At 43.6% G+C, this 18320-nt stretch overlaps 1 pseudogene; it reads left to right on the top strand.

The window, feature by feature from the left end:
• The first annotated feature begins 17534 nt into the window (after nt 1-17534).
• Nucleotides 17535-17975, top strand: LOC123790597 (U1 small nuclear ribonucleoprotein C pseudogene; annotated as a pseudogene).
• The last annotated feature ends 345 nt before the right edge of the window (nt 17976-18320 follow it).

Below are 18320 nucleotides of genomic sequence, written 5' to 3'. Positions count from 1 at the left end.
TCTCCAAAATCTATAGGTTTAACCCAATCCCAATCAAAACCCCAGCAGCCTTTTTTTGTAGACACTGACAAACTGATTCCAAAATTCATATGGAAACGCAGAGGATCTAGACTAGCCAAAACACCTCTGAAAAAGAACCTCTTTGGAGGGCTCACACTACCTGATTTCAAGACTTACAAGGCTATAGTACACAAAACAACTTGATATTGGCATAAAGATAGACAGATCAATGGAACATAATGGAGAGTCCAGAAGTGAACCCAACATCTATGGACAATTCAATTTTTTTTTTTAAAACAAAGACATAAAGGCAATGTGATGGAGGAAGTATAGTCCTTCCAACAGATGGTGATGGAACAATTGGCTATCCCTATGCCAAATAATGAACTTAGATCTCTGTCTCACGTGATATACTAACATTAACTCCTAATACATCATAGGCTTAAAGGTAAGAGCTACAACTAGGGAACTTCTGGTAGAAACCAGGAGAAAATCTTATCTTGGCTTATGCAGAGATTTCTTAGATCTGCTATCTCTAAAAGAACAAAAAGATAAATTTGGCTACATCAAATTCTAAAACTTCTGCTCTTCAAAAGACACTGTTAAGAGAAAGAGAACACAAGCCATACACTGCAGGAGAATACTTGGAAGACATATATTTAATAAAGGCCTTGCGTCCAGATAACCTAAAAAAAATTCTCAAAACTCTACAGTTCAGAAAAAAACAACCCGATTAAAAATTTGGGCCATTTAAACAGATACTTCACCGAAGAAGATAGAAGACAAATAAGTACATGAAATAATGCTCAACACCATTAGTCACTGGGAACATGCAAGCTAAAACGCGCCGTGAGTTACCATCCAGCATCGATGAGAGCCGCTAGCATGAAAAAGACTCTCCCTGCCCAGTGCTGACAAGGATGTGCGGGACTGGACTTCTCACCCACTGATGGTGGGAATGTAAAATGATACAGCCATTTTAGAAAGTAGCTGGACATTTTCTGAAAAGGTTAAACATGTCCTTAACCACATTCCACTCCTAGGTACTGATTTAGTTTTTTCCCGATTTGCATATTTTCGTTACAGTAATTGTATTCCTTGTTTTCATGTCCTGCCTCCTTCCGCACAGACTCTACACTCCTTGGAGTTGGAGAATCTTTCCATTTTATAGACTGAGTCTCTGGCACAATATCTAGCAGGCATTTGATACATAATTGTTTAAGAAATTACTTAGAGGAATAAAGAAAATAAGAAAAAGTCATTATTCCATATGACTTTTACTTAGTCTCTTTTTAGTATGGTGTAATATTGTATTCTATTTGTTTTCATTTAACATTATAGGATGATGTTTCCCCCATGCTATTGCAGACTTCTGTTTCATTCATAGTAATGGGTATACGATATTTAATACATTTTATTTATTATAATAAAATCCATTATTTTATTTTTTTTCCTATTATAAATAGTATTATTGCAAACATTTTCTTGTTTTAAATAATTTCATTAGGACAGGTACCCAGGAATGGTATTACTAGATGAAACGGTATGAGCAATTATATTACATTATTTTAAAGTATACTTGGCTACCCATGGAGCATATAGTTCTGTAAGCAGGATGATTTGGGTCTAGAAATGGTTGTAGCTATAGCTGAGTAAATTTTTTAAAACTTATTTATTTTTTAGAAGTTTTTTTTAGCATTATTTATTTTAATTTTAACTTTATTTTTTAGAGAGAGAGCACGCACAGGGGGTGGGTGGGCGGAGGGAGGGAGAGAATCGCAAGCAAGCTCCACTCTCAGTGTGAGCCTGGCACGGGGCTTGATCCCACGACTCTGAAATCATGACCTGAGCCAAAATCGAGTCGGATGCTGAATCAACTGAGTCACCCAGGCACCCCCAAATGTATTTTTAAATCAAGAAAATAATCTTTATTTTTTTTAATTTTTTAATTTTTTTTTTTTAAAGTAGGTTCCATGCTGTGTGGGGAGCTCCAATGCAGGGCTCAAACTCACGACCCTGAGTTCAAGACTGGAGCTGAGAGCAAGAGTCAGGTGCTTAACTGACTGAACCACCCAGGTGCCCCAGAAAATAATCTTTAAAAAAAGTTGGGCCTATAATCTTTGGGTTTAAAAAAACAAACACCTGTTTTTACTGTTGGTGGTTCTTTCTCTTCCATGTGGCAATAATTTCTTTTAAAACAATTCTATAGTTACAATTTATTTTTTCTAAGAACATGTTTCATCCACTCTTAATTTATCCTGGCTAACTATCAGAAACCCTTATGTGAGTATGTAAATATGTAAAATACTGTCTTGTTTCAAAAAGGATTTGAGATTGTCTTAAATTCTGGTGTGACATGTTGGGGAAAATAACAACACAAGAAATGATTTCTTGGAGGACTGTCTAAACAGCATAGTGTAGGGTTGGTCGTCCAGTGAGGAAGGGCACCTATAATGTGCCAATACTTGGATCACCTTTAGAGAAAATGTGGCTCCTGGAATTTAAAAAAAAAAATTTTTTTTTGAGAGAGAGAGAGAAGGGGCAGAGAGAGAATCTTAAGCAGACTCCACACTCAGCACGGGACTCGATCTCACATCCCTGAGATCATGACCTGAGCCAATATCAAAAGTGGGTTGCTTAACCAACTGAGCCACCCAGGTGCCCCAACTTCTGGAAATTTTAATTAGCTTTTGGTCTTTTGCTTTAAGTGAAAGTGCTATTAAGTACATAATAAAATATGTTGCATTGAGGAAGAGTTACTTTTCTGGTCACCCTTATGAATTTGGTGTGTGTATCAATCACAAACTTTGGTGTTACTTAATTCTAAGTAACACGTTCTGACTTAAAGTGGTAAAGGGATTTATTGGAAGGGTGTCAGACAGTTCCCAGAATTGATGGGATTGAAGAATCAGGTATGGAAATGGGCAGGGGGGGGGGGGATGGAATTAGCCATCCATTAGCCGGGGAAAGGCTGGGTCAGGACCTCACCCCTGACTTTGCTGCTACTGGACACTACCAATGCTAGATTCTCATTTCTTTTTCAGTGGTTTTCCAGCTCCCCTGTATTTTTGTTACACTCTCTGAAGAATCAAGGTTGGCGGGAGCAAATGACTGGCCAAATGGGTACCTTCCTGCGAAACAGTAGGAGAGAGAAGGTTCCGGGGCAGGAAAGGGGAGGAGCTCCTGGCTGGCTCAGTTGGGAGAGGGTGTGACTCTTGATCTCCAGGTTGTGAGTTCAAGTCCCACTTTGGGCATGGAGCCTACTTTAAAAAAAAAAAAAGGATCTGGCCTCTTCTGCCTGCCACCAGTTGTAAAACAAGAAACTATACCCTCAAATAGAAAGGAGGTTTGGGTTATAGTTAGGTTAAAAAAAAAGTCATGGATCTGTTACATTTGTTGATTCCTGATGATTACAGGATCATTTTTCATTTTCCTAATAACATGTACAGTGGAGGTTCTTAAACTGTGAGCCATGGATGATTGGGGAGGACTGCGGAAGGCCACGTCTTCCCTGAAATTATACACAGAATTTTGGTATGAGTGCCTTTTGCATTGTTGGGTGACAGGAGAGTCCATAACATTTGTTAGCTTCTCCAGGAGGCCCACAATCTACAAAAAGTTAAGAGATCCTCCCTGGAATGTTCTACTTTCTCATTGTGAGATTTCAGTTCATTTGTATTCATTGTCGCTGGTATTACTACCTTCTGCCGCTAGATGGTGCTGTTGTGCGCATTTTCAAACACCAATCACAAGGTTCATTGATTTAATTGAGTGAAAAAGCATCGTGGTTTAAATGGCAAGTCCTCAAGTTCATTGTAGGTTGGAAGGAACTCCTGAAATCACCTAGTTCCATCTCGTTTTACAGATAGACAACCTGATGCCCAAAAGGTTAAGGAAGAGCTTTGACCGACACCAGAGCTTTGGAAAAGTCAGAAGGATGCGCTGAGGGGAAGAACAGCGCGGGAGCTGGGGCTCTCCTACCAAACTGTCCTTGAAGGCTGCGCCTCTGGCCGCGCAAGGACCGGGGGTGGTACTGCTTGTGGACTTTAGATTCTTTGGTTCTGAGACATTTGTATATTTCGGTTACAGTCATGACCTGAAGGGTGGTCCCTCTCCCCTGCCCGATGGTGGTGGTGTTGAGGAGGGCTTTATTTAGTTAAGGAGGGCAGTTCCTCCTTGTGACTAACCCCCTCCCACGCCCTTCCCTGGTTGGCTTTAGACATAGCTCACAATTGTGTGCATTGTGTTCTTTGCAGAGCCCACGGTGACCCTATAAACACATGTATAAGCAGTATGGATGGCACATAAGGGACATGCCACGTTGAATGGAGGCTTTTATAGTTGACAGCTTTTAGGCATTTACATAATAGTTGAGCATTGACGTTTTTGTTGTATATGTACTTTTTTTTTTTTTTTTAGGTTTTTAAAATTTATTTGTCAGAGTGTGTGAGCACAAGCAAGGGGAGTGGCAGGCAGAGGGAGAAGCAGGCTCCCCGCTGAGCAGGGAGCCCGATGCGGGACTTCATCCCAGGACCCTGAGATCTTGACCTGAGCCGAAGGCAGACGCTTCACCGAATGAGCCCCCCAGGTGCGCCCTGTGTGTGTCTTAAAACATTCTCATAAGAATGCATTACGTCCTGCTAGTCATAGTTTCTGTGATGAACACCGTGATTGGTTACTCGGTGCCCCACTGGGAAGGAAGAACTTACTCCCCAGTACTGGGTGGGCTGCGGGCAGAGGCCCTTAGATGTCAGAGCCTCACAGGTGTTGCTCCGCCTGAAGAGAGTGGCGTTGCCGGAGTCACGTCCCCTTTCCGGGGTGACCCATCTCCAGTGGCTGATTGATGCTTGGGGCGTAAAGGCTCAGCCCTCTTGTCCCAACTCCGGACAACTCCGAAGAGTCATCCCAGCCTCAAGACTTCCCGTGGGGAGGACAGGGACCACCAGAGAGACTGTCTGGTGTCTCGTCTTCCTCTGACCAGCTCTGCTTCTTTGCCTCCCCCTTCCTGGTGTCTGTCACTAAACACCCCTGCGTGCCATTCTCCTCCTCAGAGTCAGACCCGACCTGTGACGGTTGGTGCCAGAAGTAATCCCAACATGCAGATGATGGGATAGGATTTTGGATCTGGATTATGGCTTGACAATGACGACTCCCATCAGCAGTGGTGAGTCGGGTGCCGACAGCCTCTGGCACAAGATAGCAATGCGGTTGTTGAAATTTTTGACCTTGTGTGGGTCACGTGATCACTTCCTCACTGAGAAGGGGCCTGATGTGGGTCCTGTACTTGCATCCAGGGATCGGGCAGGGTATCGTGATGGAGATTCCACGGAACCACATGGAGGAGGGTGGGAATTCACCAAAGAAAAGGAAGATGAGGGGTCCAGTGCAGTTGGTACAGTCCTTATCATGGCCTACAAAGCTCTGCTCGACATGGCCTTTGTAAACTTCACGTCCTTCCACTGTGCCCACCCCCCAGGGTAGTGCTAGCCTTCTAACTGTTCCTAAAGAAGTCGAGTGTTTAGTTCCTGCCTTGGGGTCTTTGCAAGGCCTTTCTCTCTACTTGGGAAGCTCTCTACTCACCTTAGCGTAATCACTCCCGCACTCCATTTAGTCTCTGCTCAAATGTCACTTACTCAACAGAGGTCTTCCTAGACCCCTTCCAGGGTCATGCTGTTCATCTTACCCTCTACCTAGCTTAATTTTGCTTCACACCATCAAATTGCACTTGACGTGAGATTGTTTTTGACTGTTGGTTTGTATCATCCACTTGAAGACGAGCTCCCAGAGCAAGAATTGTGCCTTTTTCAGCACTGTAGCCATACTCCTTAGAATAGGGCTTGGCCTATACAGTGGGTGCTGAGTAATCATTACGGAATGGATGGAGAAATAGGGCAGATGGTAGCATGGAGATGCAAAGTAGGGAAATCAACCCATTTTGACTGGAGAGAGTGATGATAAGGGCTTCCTGCAGGGGAAAGAATTTGGGTTGGATGTGGAGGGATAGGATAACATCGACAGGCAGAAATGGAAAAGTTCAGGGAGAAGGTTGTTTGTGGGCCATATAGAGGAGCGAGTAGCCCACTGTGTCAAGGCTTGTGATGTGGTCTGGTGACCCAGGCCACGTGGTCTTGGCGCCGGTTCATACTGTGGTCCAGGTTCAGTTGATAAGCAGGGTCTAACTATGGAATCCACGCCCTGAAATTCATTGCTGCTGCTTGTCATGTAATTCCTTAGTAGATGGCGTGCAAACCAGTCATTTGTGGTTCCTTCTTAGAGTTCAAACCGATTTACTTACTTACCTGTTGACCACGCCATCACTGATTCGTACGTATAGTATGTGCAAGCAGACTAGTCATCCTCCTGCTATCTCTGTGTTCCTGCAGGGTCCTAGCACAGTGTAGACAAGACCAGTGCTCCTGGCAAGCCAGTGGTTAAGAGGGAGGAGTGACGTGATTTCCCAAGCCCGTGTCAGAGGTTCCCACTTGAACAAAGCTTAGGTAAGTCCTCTCCACAATGACTATCAGAAGAGGTTGCAGGTGTTTGCATGTTTGGTGTCTTTTCTTGATATTTAAAAGTGGATGGCTCTGCCTTTTAAAATATACAATATTTAATCAATATTTTGATGGCTAGTCAATTATTTTATTAGATATTTAAATATTCAAATTAGAGAAATTTCTAGAAAGATGATAAAATAAAAGCAAGCTTACGTTATTCCTCTCGCCGAAAACTACAGAAATGTACAGAAAGAATCAAATATGGGGAGAAAATATCTATAATGAAACTAGGAAACAGCTAAATACCACACCACAGGTTAAAGAATATCTTCTTCGTTTGAAGCCAGTTGAAGAGGTCTACTCAGAGCTGACTCCTGTATCCTCTGATACTGGGAAGGGATTAATCTCATGGGTACATCAGGGAGAATTAGGGAGGACCTTGGGCACATTTCTATTCCAGAAGGTATCAAGGGAGATGATGTTGAAAGGGATCATGTGGCCACCCGATCTTGTCTGAGCCCTGTCCCCAGAACAAGATAACTTGCAGAGTTGCCGAGACCCTGAGAGAGCACCCTCACAGAACCAGTATGGTTACATAATAGAGGATTCTTCCGGTTTGTAAGAAAAGATTTTATATGAAGCCAAGGTTTCAGTGGAAAGCACCCCCCCCCAACCAAAATTTAAACATCCAGAAACTAAGAACGAAAATGAAGGTTGTGGCAGAGATATTCTAAAGCAAGTGGTTTTGACAATCCAATGATCGAGAAAGAAAGTCATTGTGAAGATGTGGTGCTATTCAATGCTCTTCTGTTTTGAGGAAATGTCTAATTCCTGGTTTGGACATAGAGAAAGAGGGAGATTAGAATAATTTTGAAGTCATTTGCTTACATGCACCGTTGACTCCAATTCTATTTGACTATTATTTCCCTGTAACTCAAGTTAATGTTAGATCTTGGTGCTTTCGTTCTTTGCAACCTAATGTAACCTCTTTTACACCAAATAAGAAAGGGAATCGGTAAAGCAAATTTGGAGATTTTCCCAGGATTTCCATGGTTTAGGGCTTTTCTGATTTCTGTATCCTGAGATGATCAAGAATCGATTGAGGTGAAAAAACAATTGAAAAAAAATTTTTTTTAAAGATTTTTATTTATTTATTCGACAGAGATAGAGACAGCCAGCGAGAGAGGGAACACAAGCAGGGGGAGTGGGAGAGGAAGAAGCAGGCTCATAGCGGAGGAGCCTGATGTGGGGCTCGATCCCAGAACGCCGGGATCACGCCCTGAGCCGAAGGCAGACGCTTAACCGCTGTGCCACCCAGGCGCCCCAAACAATTGAAAATTTTTGTCATTGGGTGTTTTCTTTTTCTCTCTCTAAGATTTCTAATATATGCAGGTTACCAGTTGTTCCTTATCATTATTTCCTATAGAGGTTCTGTAGTCCAAAGACAGGGCATTAATTTACGGCTCTGCTGTTTACTTATCAGCTTGACTTGGGGCAAGTTTCTTAATGTGTTCGGGGTTTGCCTTTGTAAAACGCAGGTCATATGTGCCTCATAAGGTGTTGTGAGGATTAAGCAAGATATCATGGAAAATACCTGGCTCAGAGTCTGGGACGAAGAGGGCATTCCAATAATGCACTGTTGTTTCTTATTCGATAATGAGAGCTCATAACTCATGAAACATGATAATGGCAAAAAGAATGCTTCCTTCACTGAAGGATTTTGTCCCTCCCAGGTAGTAGCCCACCCATGACATCTGTTACATTACTCTATATTCTTAAAATTAGCACAGCCTAGTGTTCGGCTGGACATTTTATAGATGGAAATAATTAGAAATTTTATTTTTGGTTCAGATAATGGCCTCTGAGCATATGGAAGCCAACTAATTCATTGGCAACGAGTTCATAAACTCTGTTGGGTCTGCAGCTGTGAACCTATAGGACCCGTCCTCTGGGTATTTTTAACAGATTTTTACTCGGTGATAATTAATAAATTAATACTTTGGTGCTAAGAGAATTTAATGTATCATGCAAGGAGAAGCAGAAACAGCAAGTAAGAAATGATTGTTTCTATAAGGGACATGCTATTAGAACAAAAGGAAAGCTTGAAGGGTGGCTTGACCTTGGCCAACATGCCGGCCGGGTAGATTGCTTACCCGCCATCCCCTTGTGATGGTAGAATGAATGTTCATCTTTCAGACACTGATCACTGATGCTATGGAAGTCCTCAAACTTTGTTAGACTAATGGTATGAGGGGAACTCTTGAATTATTAACGATCAGTACGTATTACGTTCACATGGAATACATTTGTAGCTTTTTAAGGAAAAGTGATGCACGTGTTGTCTTTGGTATAGAAAGTCACATTCTTCTACATAATTGCTCTCTTTTAGTAAGAAAACTCTGTGTACAGTCTCATCGCCATTCCCACTGAGTACCCATGTTTAATATGATTACAGGCGGGGCGCCTGGGTGGCTCAGTTGGTTAAGCGTCTGCCTTCTGCTCAGGTCATGATCTCAGAGTCCTGGGATCGAGGAGCCCCACGTCGGGTTTCCTGCTCAGCAGGGAGCCTGCTTCTCTCTCTTCCCTCTGCCCCTCCCCCTGCTTGCGCGCACTCTCTCTCTCTCTCAAATCAATGAATAAAATCTTCATTGATTTGAGAGAGAGAGAGACAGCCAGCGAGAGAGGGAACACAAGCAGGGGGAGTGGGAGAGGAAGAAGCAGGCTTCCAGTGGAGGAGCCTGATGTGGGACTCGATCCCAGGACTCTGGGATCACGCCCTGAGCCGAAGGCAGACGCCTAAGGACTGCGCCACCCAGGTGCCCCCAATGAATAAAATCTTAAAAATATATATTCAATATGATTATAAGGACCCAATAATAAGAGATCAGAACCTATACAATGCTCTTTAAAGAGCTCCCTCAAGTCATTTTGAATTAAATCCATTCTTTTTTTTTTTAGTAGTATTAGTGTTATTTAATGTCCAGGGATTGGGAATATTTATGCAGACATTACAGGCTGCAGTGCCCTTCAGATGGAGTCATGGCCTGGGAAAGAGACTGTCTAGTAAGAATAGTGCCTGTGCCTTCAATAATTTCCTTAGAAACTGGAGAAAGGAGTAAGAAAGGTGCATGAAGAGAATATTGTGTCTGTGCCTTTTCTTTTTTCAAAATGACGAACAACTAAGTGTGATCAGAAGCCACACGAGAGGTCCACACTGCCTGCTCAACGTCTCCATCGGATGTCTTGAAGGAAAGCTAAATCACCATGTCAAAAACTGAACCAAGCTCATTATTGCCCCCCCCCTTGTTCCCCCTTTTGGGTTTCCTAGCTCAGCGGATGGCACCACAGCTCCCCCAGATGGGTATGTCAGGAACTGGGCATTGTTCTTAATCCAGATACATTCTTTGGCTTCAACCTCTGTAAATATCAAGATATTTATTTCTCAATATCTTCCAAATCTGTCTATCTCTCCACCTTCATCGCCACTGCCCTAGACGAGCCATCAGCATATCTCACCTGGAGTACTGCAGTGGCCACGTAATGGGTCTCTCCCTTTCTACTTTTCCCAGCCAGCGTATTCTCTTACAATTCAAGTAACCATTTAAAACAGAATTGGATCCCATCATTGACCTATCTTAAATCTTTACAGTTGGGATAAAGCCTGTATGGTCTGGACCCTGCTTATCTCTCCAGGGTTGTCTGATGGCTACCCGTGCTGTCTTCTTAGAATCCTTCAGCTGTGACGTGCTCCTTCCAAAAGCAGGGATCTCACCTCAGTTAACTCCTTCAGACCGCAGAGCAGAAGTTACTCTTGGGAAGATCTCAGATACTTCAGGCTCAGGCAGATCCCCATGATCTGCTTTTGCGGCACCGGGTTCTTTTTCCTCGAACATTTATCACACACATTCATTGTGTGATCGCCTTGCTCAATATTGCTTGTGCGGGTACCCTATTAGGTGCACCATCGTGACATGCTGTTTGGGATATTGTCGCCTTCCTGTCCCCTTCTTTTTATATTAATTCCTTAGCTCCGTTCATGGCTCTTTTCAATATATCATCGTCAGGGTTGGTTGGGGGGAGGAAGCAAGAGCCTATGATAATTAGCCATCTTGTCAGGTTTTCCATTCCCTATCATTTTCACAAACAGTATTTTAGTGGCTTCTGTCATCGTAATGGTGTACCACAATATGAGATGTGCAGTAAGGCAGGGAAAACCCAACTGTAGTACCGAGGATCATACACAGGTCATAAAGCAATGAGGTAGTTACCATAAAAGTCGGGATAGATCTTATCTTCATGGGGAGAAAAGGGATTGTAGCTGGGAAGGGGCAAGCTGGGGGCTTCTGAAGTATGACAGTTGTTTATTTCTTGACGTGGACAGTGATCAGGGTGAACTACACAAATTGTGACGTCTGTACAACATGGAAATGTGGGGCCCCTTGTTTTTAAAATTATTAGAAATACCAAGACAGCGACAGCAGGTCATCAGACCAAGCATGGCACCCTTCTAAGTGGGGGTCCCTGTGTGACTGCACAGGTTTCATGCCTGTGAAGTCAGTCTTGGGGGGGTGAGCGTACGAGTATTCACTCTGTAATAATCTGTTAAGCTTGTTACACTATATACTTATATTTACGTATTTTCCTCTGTGTTTGCTGTGTTTCACAACCAAAGAGATGAAAATAATTGTATATAATGAGAACTCCAAAATATAATAATTTGGGGCGCCTGGGTGGCACGGCAGTTAAGCGTCTGCCTTCGGCTCAGGGCGTGATCCCGGCGTTATGGGATCGAGCCCCACATCAGGCTCCTCCGCTATGAGCCTGCTTCTTCCTCTCCCACTCCCCCTGCTTGTGTTCCCTCTCTCGCTGGCTGTCTCTCTCTGTCAAATAAATAAATAAATAAAATCTTAAAAAATATATATATATATATAAATTAGAACCCTATATGATTGCTTGGAGGAACTTCCACTGATTAGGAAAAGGTAAAAAGGTAGAAAATATGAACAAAAAGTCCAGAGATATAAATAGTAAAAGGAACTGTATTAGCATCTCCATAAAAATAGGAAGCTTCAAAGGAGAAGAAAAAAAATAGGCAGAGAAGTAAATATTTTAAGGAATGATGACTGAGAACTTTCCAGAAGGAGTGAAAGCAGAAAGAATTCATCGAGTACAAAATAGGATAGATAAGAAGAAGCCTATACCTATGTGTACCGTCATAAAATTTAAGAACTAAAAACCACTTAAAATTCTAAAAGTTCCCAGGAAGAAAGAACATATAGGAATATGAAAGGAAAGAACATAAAGGAACAAGAATAAAATGGATGCTCACTTCTCTTCAATGACATGGAATACAGAAACATAATGTAGAACTGTTTTTAAAGTGTTAAAGGAAAAATCCATTAAGCTTAGACTCTTACCTTTAGCTAAACCGATAGTTTGAAAAGTTTTTGATATGAGAACTCCTTGACATTCTTAAAAATCATTGAGGACTCAAAAGAGATGCTGTTTATGTGGATGATGTCTATCAATGTATCCATGTTTAATGTATTCAATATTTATTTCATTTAAAAAGTCACTAGTTACATTTTAACATAAACAGCATACTTTTAATGAAGAATAACTGTATATTTTGAAACAAAATACAATTAGTCAGGGGCGCCTGGGTGGCACAGCGGTTAAGCGTCTGCCTTCGGCTCAGGGCGTGATCCCGGCATTATGGGATCGAGCCCCACATCAGGCTCCTCCACTAGGAGCCTGCTTCTTCCTCTCCCACTCCCCCTGCTTGTGTTCCCTCTCTCGCTGGCTGTCTCTATCTCTGTCAAATAAATAAAATCTTAAAAAAAAATACAATTAGAGGAACAGCACTGTAATTACATGACCTCTCTCAAAACTGTGGGAAAAGCTCTTATCTCCAAGGCGTTTGTCAAGAACAATAAACAGCAATTGTTTGACATCTTTGCTTCTGGAAGCTGTGATACCAGTTGGGGCAAACAAACCTGGCCAGAAACTTAAAACGAAAATCTGGGAAAGAAGATATACACAGGGGGCTTTGAAAAGTTCTGACTTATTCCTGGGAATCTAGAAGGCCATGTGCATCAATGGGATTGTGAGCACACCTGGAAAAGACTTGAGAAGGCCTCCGTCTCTCACCTTTGGTTGGCCTTGAGGCCCTAGGCAAGCAAGAGGTGAAGGCTAAGGCAGAATTGTAAGGTCTTGAGTGTTGAAGTTGTGCACCAGCCTAAACCCAGAGCCTCTCATCAAAGCTTTCAATCTCTTCTAAAAATGGTTCTGGGGCGCCTGGGTGGCACAGCGGTTAAGCGTCTGCCTTCGGCTCAGGGAGTGATCCCGGCATTCTGGGATCGAGCCCCACATCAGGCTCCTCTGCTAGGACCCTGCTTCTTCCTCTCCCACTCCCCCTGCTTGTGTTTCCTCTCTGGCTGGCTGTCTCTGTCAAATAAATAAATAAAATCTTTAAAAAAAAAATGGTTCTGAGAGGAGAAGACACGGTTGTGGGCTCAAGAAAGATACCTTATACCCAGAAAATTCGTGTTCTTTTCGTGATCAAGAGAGAAGGTCTGAACATATTCAGATATTTCTGTCTTCTCTACAAACCCTGCACCAGGCATGGCTTCATTGCAGTTTCTCTCTTTTCTGCCTGCACATTCTCTAAGGTCATTCTAGAAGCTTCTGAAATAAGAATGTGGGAAATACGAGGACACTGGCATACCCTAACATGAGGCTTCATACCCACTCAACATAAAAATCAGGAAACAACAACAAAGGAAAGAAACCACCATCAGTTTTCAAGCATAAAAATGGGCTCCAGGGTGGATTAGAATCTAGGACAACAGTGTTTTAGAAAATAAGACCAAGTAAAATAAATAATGCTGAAAGCACCCAGGAAATGCAGGCTGGGCTAGTGCTCAAAGCCAAAGGGCTACATCAAAAGTGAAAACTTTCAGGTGGCTCGGGTGATATAAGAAATAGGCCATTGGGGCGCCTGGGTGGCACAGCGGTTAAGCGTTTGCCTTCGGCTCGGGGCGTGATCCCGGCGTTGTGGGATCGAGCCCCACATCAGACTCCTCTGCTATGAGCCTGCTTCTTTCTCTCCCACTCCCCCTGCTTGTGTTCCCTCTCTCGCTGGCTGTCTCTATCTCTGTCAAATAAATAAATAAAATCTTAAAAAAAAAAAAAAAAGAAACAGGCCATTAAGCTGAGCAAGTTATGAATAAGGAGGAATTCAACATCTGCTGTGGAAGCTTTTCCCATTTAGGCTCATAAAACTAAGCCCTGTCATATAAAGTGTCATCCTTTGGGAAAACAAGCCTTCATCAGTACAGTTGACTTGGCCTGGCAATTCTCTTTCACTCTTGAGAGGGCCGATGATGTGCAAGGAGCCTGTAGCTCTTTCCCTAAGTCCATAAGATAAATTAGTCATGTTTCCATGGGGTCTACTGTACGCTTAGCATTTTTAATCCTAGTATGCATAAGCTTGGGGAAGAGGGAGAATGGATTCACGTGATGTTTTTCATCCAGTTGCTCCATCTTAGACTTGTCCCATTCCTGAAGCATTGCCATTTTTGGAGGTTAGGAGAGAGAGTTGAGTTGAACCCTCTAGGTTTGCTTCCTGCTAAGTGGTGGGGTGTAGGGGCCCTGTGCGTGCCTTCCGTCACAGGCCCAGGAGTTCCATGTATTTGAGACTGAAGCAACCAACAGACAGATTAACATCCCCATTCAACACTGCTATTAAGTGTTGACAGGAAAATGCTTTATCACTGGTTGAATGAAAGAAATTAGAACTGTTTTTCAAATTCAACCAGGTGCTGACATTGTACCAGGCACTGAGCTAGGTGCTTACACATCTATTATTTCATTTTATTCTTAGCATCATTATTTCCTCTAAAGTTCCAATGGGAAATTAAGTGACGCTGTAAGCCATTTGTGGGTGAAATTGCTGCCAAATGCCTAGAGGAAATTCAGAGCTTTATTGAATGGTTTAATTTAAGCCTGAGCTGAACCAATCCCAAGTGCTTTCCTGTCCCCGTTCAGATTGTGTTGTTTTTGCCTCTTGCCTTGAATCTCCCGCAAAAGGTCTCAGGTCCCAGACCTTGTCACTGTGAGCACTGGAACACGCAGACAGATTTGAGATGAATGAGCTCTGCAAAGACACCAAGACTGACCGAGTCTTGTCAAAAGGCATATTTATATATATTTTAAAAAGTCCGTTTATTACATTGATCCAGCTAGGAAGTTCACGTCTGATACTTGGAGTCCCCCATTTGGATGAGATGTTGACAGAGGGGCCAGGATGAAGCCCAGGCAATGGGGCTGTCTGGATGGCAGGACCTCAGCATATGTTTCTAGTCATAGTCCAATTCCAGATAGAAGGCACGTTCTTAAGGCCGCATACTGCCTAGGTTGTAACCCTTGCTCCTCCATTATGTGGCGGGCATTTGAGTGTAGGGGTAATAGGGTACTTCCATGCAGGTCAGGGTCCACCTAGAGGGCATTCATATGGTCTTGTGCAAGCTCAGGAGGAAGGGGAACTAGAGAATTCTCTAACTTCCCCATCAGGACCCTTCCCCTTCCTTCCTCAGTCAGGAGCGAGGGTGAGACCCGGGAGGTCCTGGCTGTCGTCCTTCCCTGCTTCTCACTGTAAAGTTTCAAGCTGTTCTGAATCTTTAATGCACTTTCAGAGTGATACCTGTCACTGTCAGGCTGTTTTCTGAGCAGGCAAGGAGCCCTCTGAGGTCAGCTGTCACCAAGAGTGGTAGCTGTCACCTGGGGGAAGCAGGGAGGTGACACAGGTGAAGGAAGATGCTTTAGCCTGAGAGACTGAGGTCCCGGGGTCGTCCTCCTCCTCCGATCCAACGTGCGTGGGCTGAGAGCTTGCCCCTGAGGCAGAAGAAGTGGGTTTACTACTGGTGAAAGTGTGCTTTCCACGATTGGGACCTTGGAAAGAAAAGCAAATCCTCAGTCGTACATAAGCAAATATAAGAGCATGGCGGAGGAACGTTTTACATCAGTGCAAGGACACAGCTTTGGGATGCGTGTCTGTGTTTATGTGGTGATAAAATATATATAATATAACATCTTCCCTTTTAACAATATTTAAATGTACAGCTCAGTGGCACTAAGTACATTCACACTGTTGTGCAACCATCGCCCCCATCCGTCCCCAGAAATTTTCCCTGATCCCAAACTGAAACTCCCTACCCACTGAACACTGAGTCCCTATTCTTCTCTCTCCCCAGCTCTGGCAATCTCAATTCCTTCTGACTCTGTGAATTTGAATATTTAGGTACCCCATGTAAGTAGAATCATACAATATTTGTCCCTTCGTGACTGGCTTACGTCACTTACTACGTCATCAAGTTTCATTTGTTTTGTAGCATGCGTCACAGTCTCCTTTCTTCTGAAGGCTGAAGAATATTCTGTTGTGTGGATAGCATACTTTGCTTATCCATCCACTTGTCGATACCCATGTGGGTTGTTTCCGCCATTCAGCTGTTGTGAATAATGCTGCCCAGACACGGGGGAACCGCTATCTGTTCAGACGCTTAGCGTTTTCACCTTGAAAAATGACATGATATCTGCAGTTTGTGGGGCTGGAGCATTATTCTCATTTGGGTTAATGTCTTCATCCTTGAACAGTGTCCCAGCATAAGAGCAGGGGGATCTTCTCAAGCCCTTGGACACAGTCTGGTAGTCTGCTGTGCAGAGCCTGGACATTAACGCTAGTTGAACAATTTTTTCCTGATGACAACATCTCTCTCAGATTAGTCTGCTGCCGATCCACTTTATTTTTTTTTCCTGTTTTTTTTTAAAGATTTTATTTATTTATTTGACAGAGATAGAGACAGCCAGCGAGAGAGGGAACACAAGCAGGGGGAGTGGGAGAGGAAGAAGCAGGCTCCCAGCGGAGGAGCCTGATGTGGGGCTCGATCCCAGAACGCCGGGATCACGCCCTGAGCCGAAGGCAGACGCTCCACCGCTGTGCCACCCAGGTGCCCCCCGATCCACTTTAGAGAGTGTTGGTCAGTCTGACTTCCCAAATCCTAATGTTCTTCTTGGCTTTAGCTTTGTGTTTCAGGAGGCAGCTCAGGGGTCTGAGCCCGAGTGTGAGCGCCCAGCGGTTCCTGTCTGGAGCCTGTCCCCAGCCAGTGTTGGAAAGTGAGAACTGTGTATTTTACCCCCACCACACACATTTTGCTGGGCTTTTCCCCAGAATGAGCACTTTCCTGTGTCTCAGTTAGGCTCTTCCCCCCACACAGAAGCTGCCATCGTTTCTGTGCTTTCTCTACAAGTTCTTAGAGCAACTCACGCTGCTTCTCTTTGGTGCCGAAGAGTTAAGCTCATTGGCATTTGCTTCTGCCTTCCTATTTTTTAAAAAAGATTTTATTTATTTGTGAGAAAGAGTGTGCACACAAGCAGGGGGAACAGCAGGCAGAGGGAGAAGCAGACTCCCCACTAAGCCAGGAGCCCGACATGGGACTCGATCCCAGGACCCCGGGATCATGACCTGAGCCGAAGGGAGATGCTTAACCGACTGAGCCACCCGGGCGTCCCCACTGCCTTCCTATTGCTGCTGTTTGATACGGAGAGAAACTGTGGAGGTAAATTCCTCACCTACGAAAATCCACACCCACTGAATACACTGTGAATCAGACCATCAGAATCACAGTAACTGGGATCAAAATGGCTCAGAAATGAAACAATACCTAAAGCAAAGTGTTGCTAAATGATGAGAAGATGAAGAACACTTTCTGGCATTAATTTAATTATTCCCAGGTGTTTTATCTCAATAGTAAAGACTTAAATGCACCTTCTTGCTCTACGAAAAGCTCGTAAGAGGCACGGGTGAGAAAAGAATGACTCCAAAGTTGAATAGGGAAATGTTTTAAAGAAAAAATAAAAGGAATAGTATTTACATATAAGAGTCATGGAAAATATGCACACACTTACAGCTGTCAAGTGTGAGTGCAACCGGGCCATTTCTGGGAGGCGTGGGACCAAGTGGCCAATGACCTGCAGAGCAACATGCATAAGTTTTACTGTGAGCACTGCCACCCATACCTCACCCGTGACTCTCCATCTGCGAGACAGACACACTGCAGTGGTAGGAAACACAAAGAGAATGTGAAGGTTACTACCAGAAACAGATGGAAAAGCGGGGTCAGAGCCTGATCAACACAACCACCATTGCATTTCAACAAGGAAAGATGTCTCCCACTCCATTCCCTGCTCCTCCTCCTGCAGGGACAATGATCCTGCCTCCCCCCCAGTCTCCTGGGTCCTTCTTGCCCGGATAGGATGCCAGCACCCCATATAGGGGCCCTCCCATGATACCAGCAATGGGCCCTCCTCCTCCTGGAATGAGGCTGCCACAGGCCAATGATGCCTGGGACCCAGGTGAAGAGACCTCCCACCCTTCCCATGATGGTGCCCATTCAGCCAGGAATGACTTGGCCAGACAGATAAGGAGAGATGGGAACTTCTTTATATCCATTTATATTACTTGTTCTATTCATCAGGAATCATGGTGCTGTGACTGTGGGTGTTTTCTAACTTGCTCCCCCTTCCTATCAAAGAGAATATTTTTTGTAGGGGACTAGGGGGAGAAAGAAAGAAAGAAAGAAAGAAAGAAAGAAAGAAAGAAAGAAAGAAAGAAAGAAAGAAAGAGGGAAGGAAGAAAAAAAGAAAGAAAGAAAGAAAGAAAGAAAGAAAGAAAGAAAGAAAGAAAGAAATTTTCATTTGTGTTGTGAAATGTGGAAATAAAATCATCCTCTATTTTAGTTAAAAAAAATATGAGTGGAGCTGGAGTGG

The sequence above is a fragment of the Ursus americanus genome, chromosome 5, assembly GCF_024610735.1.
Source record: "Ursus americanus isolate L20-20 chromosome 5, mUrsAme1.1.p, whole genome shotgun sequence".
In the NCBI taxonomy this organism is placed as follows: domain Eukaryota; kingdom Metazoa; phylum Chordata; class Mammalia; order Carnivora; family Ursidae; genus Ursus; species Ursus americanus.
The sequence above is the reverse complement of the archived record's forward strand: the minus strand, read 5'-3'. Positions and strand labels throughout refer to the sequence as shown.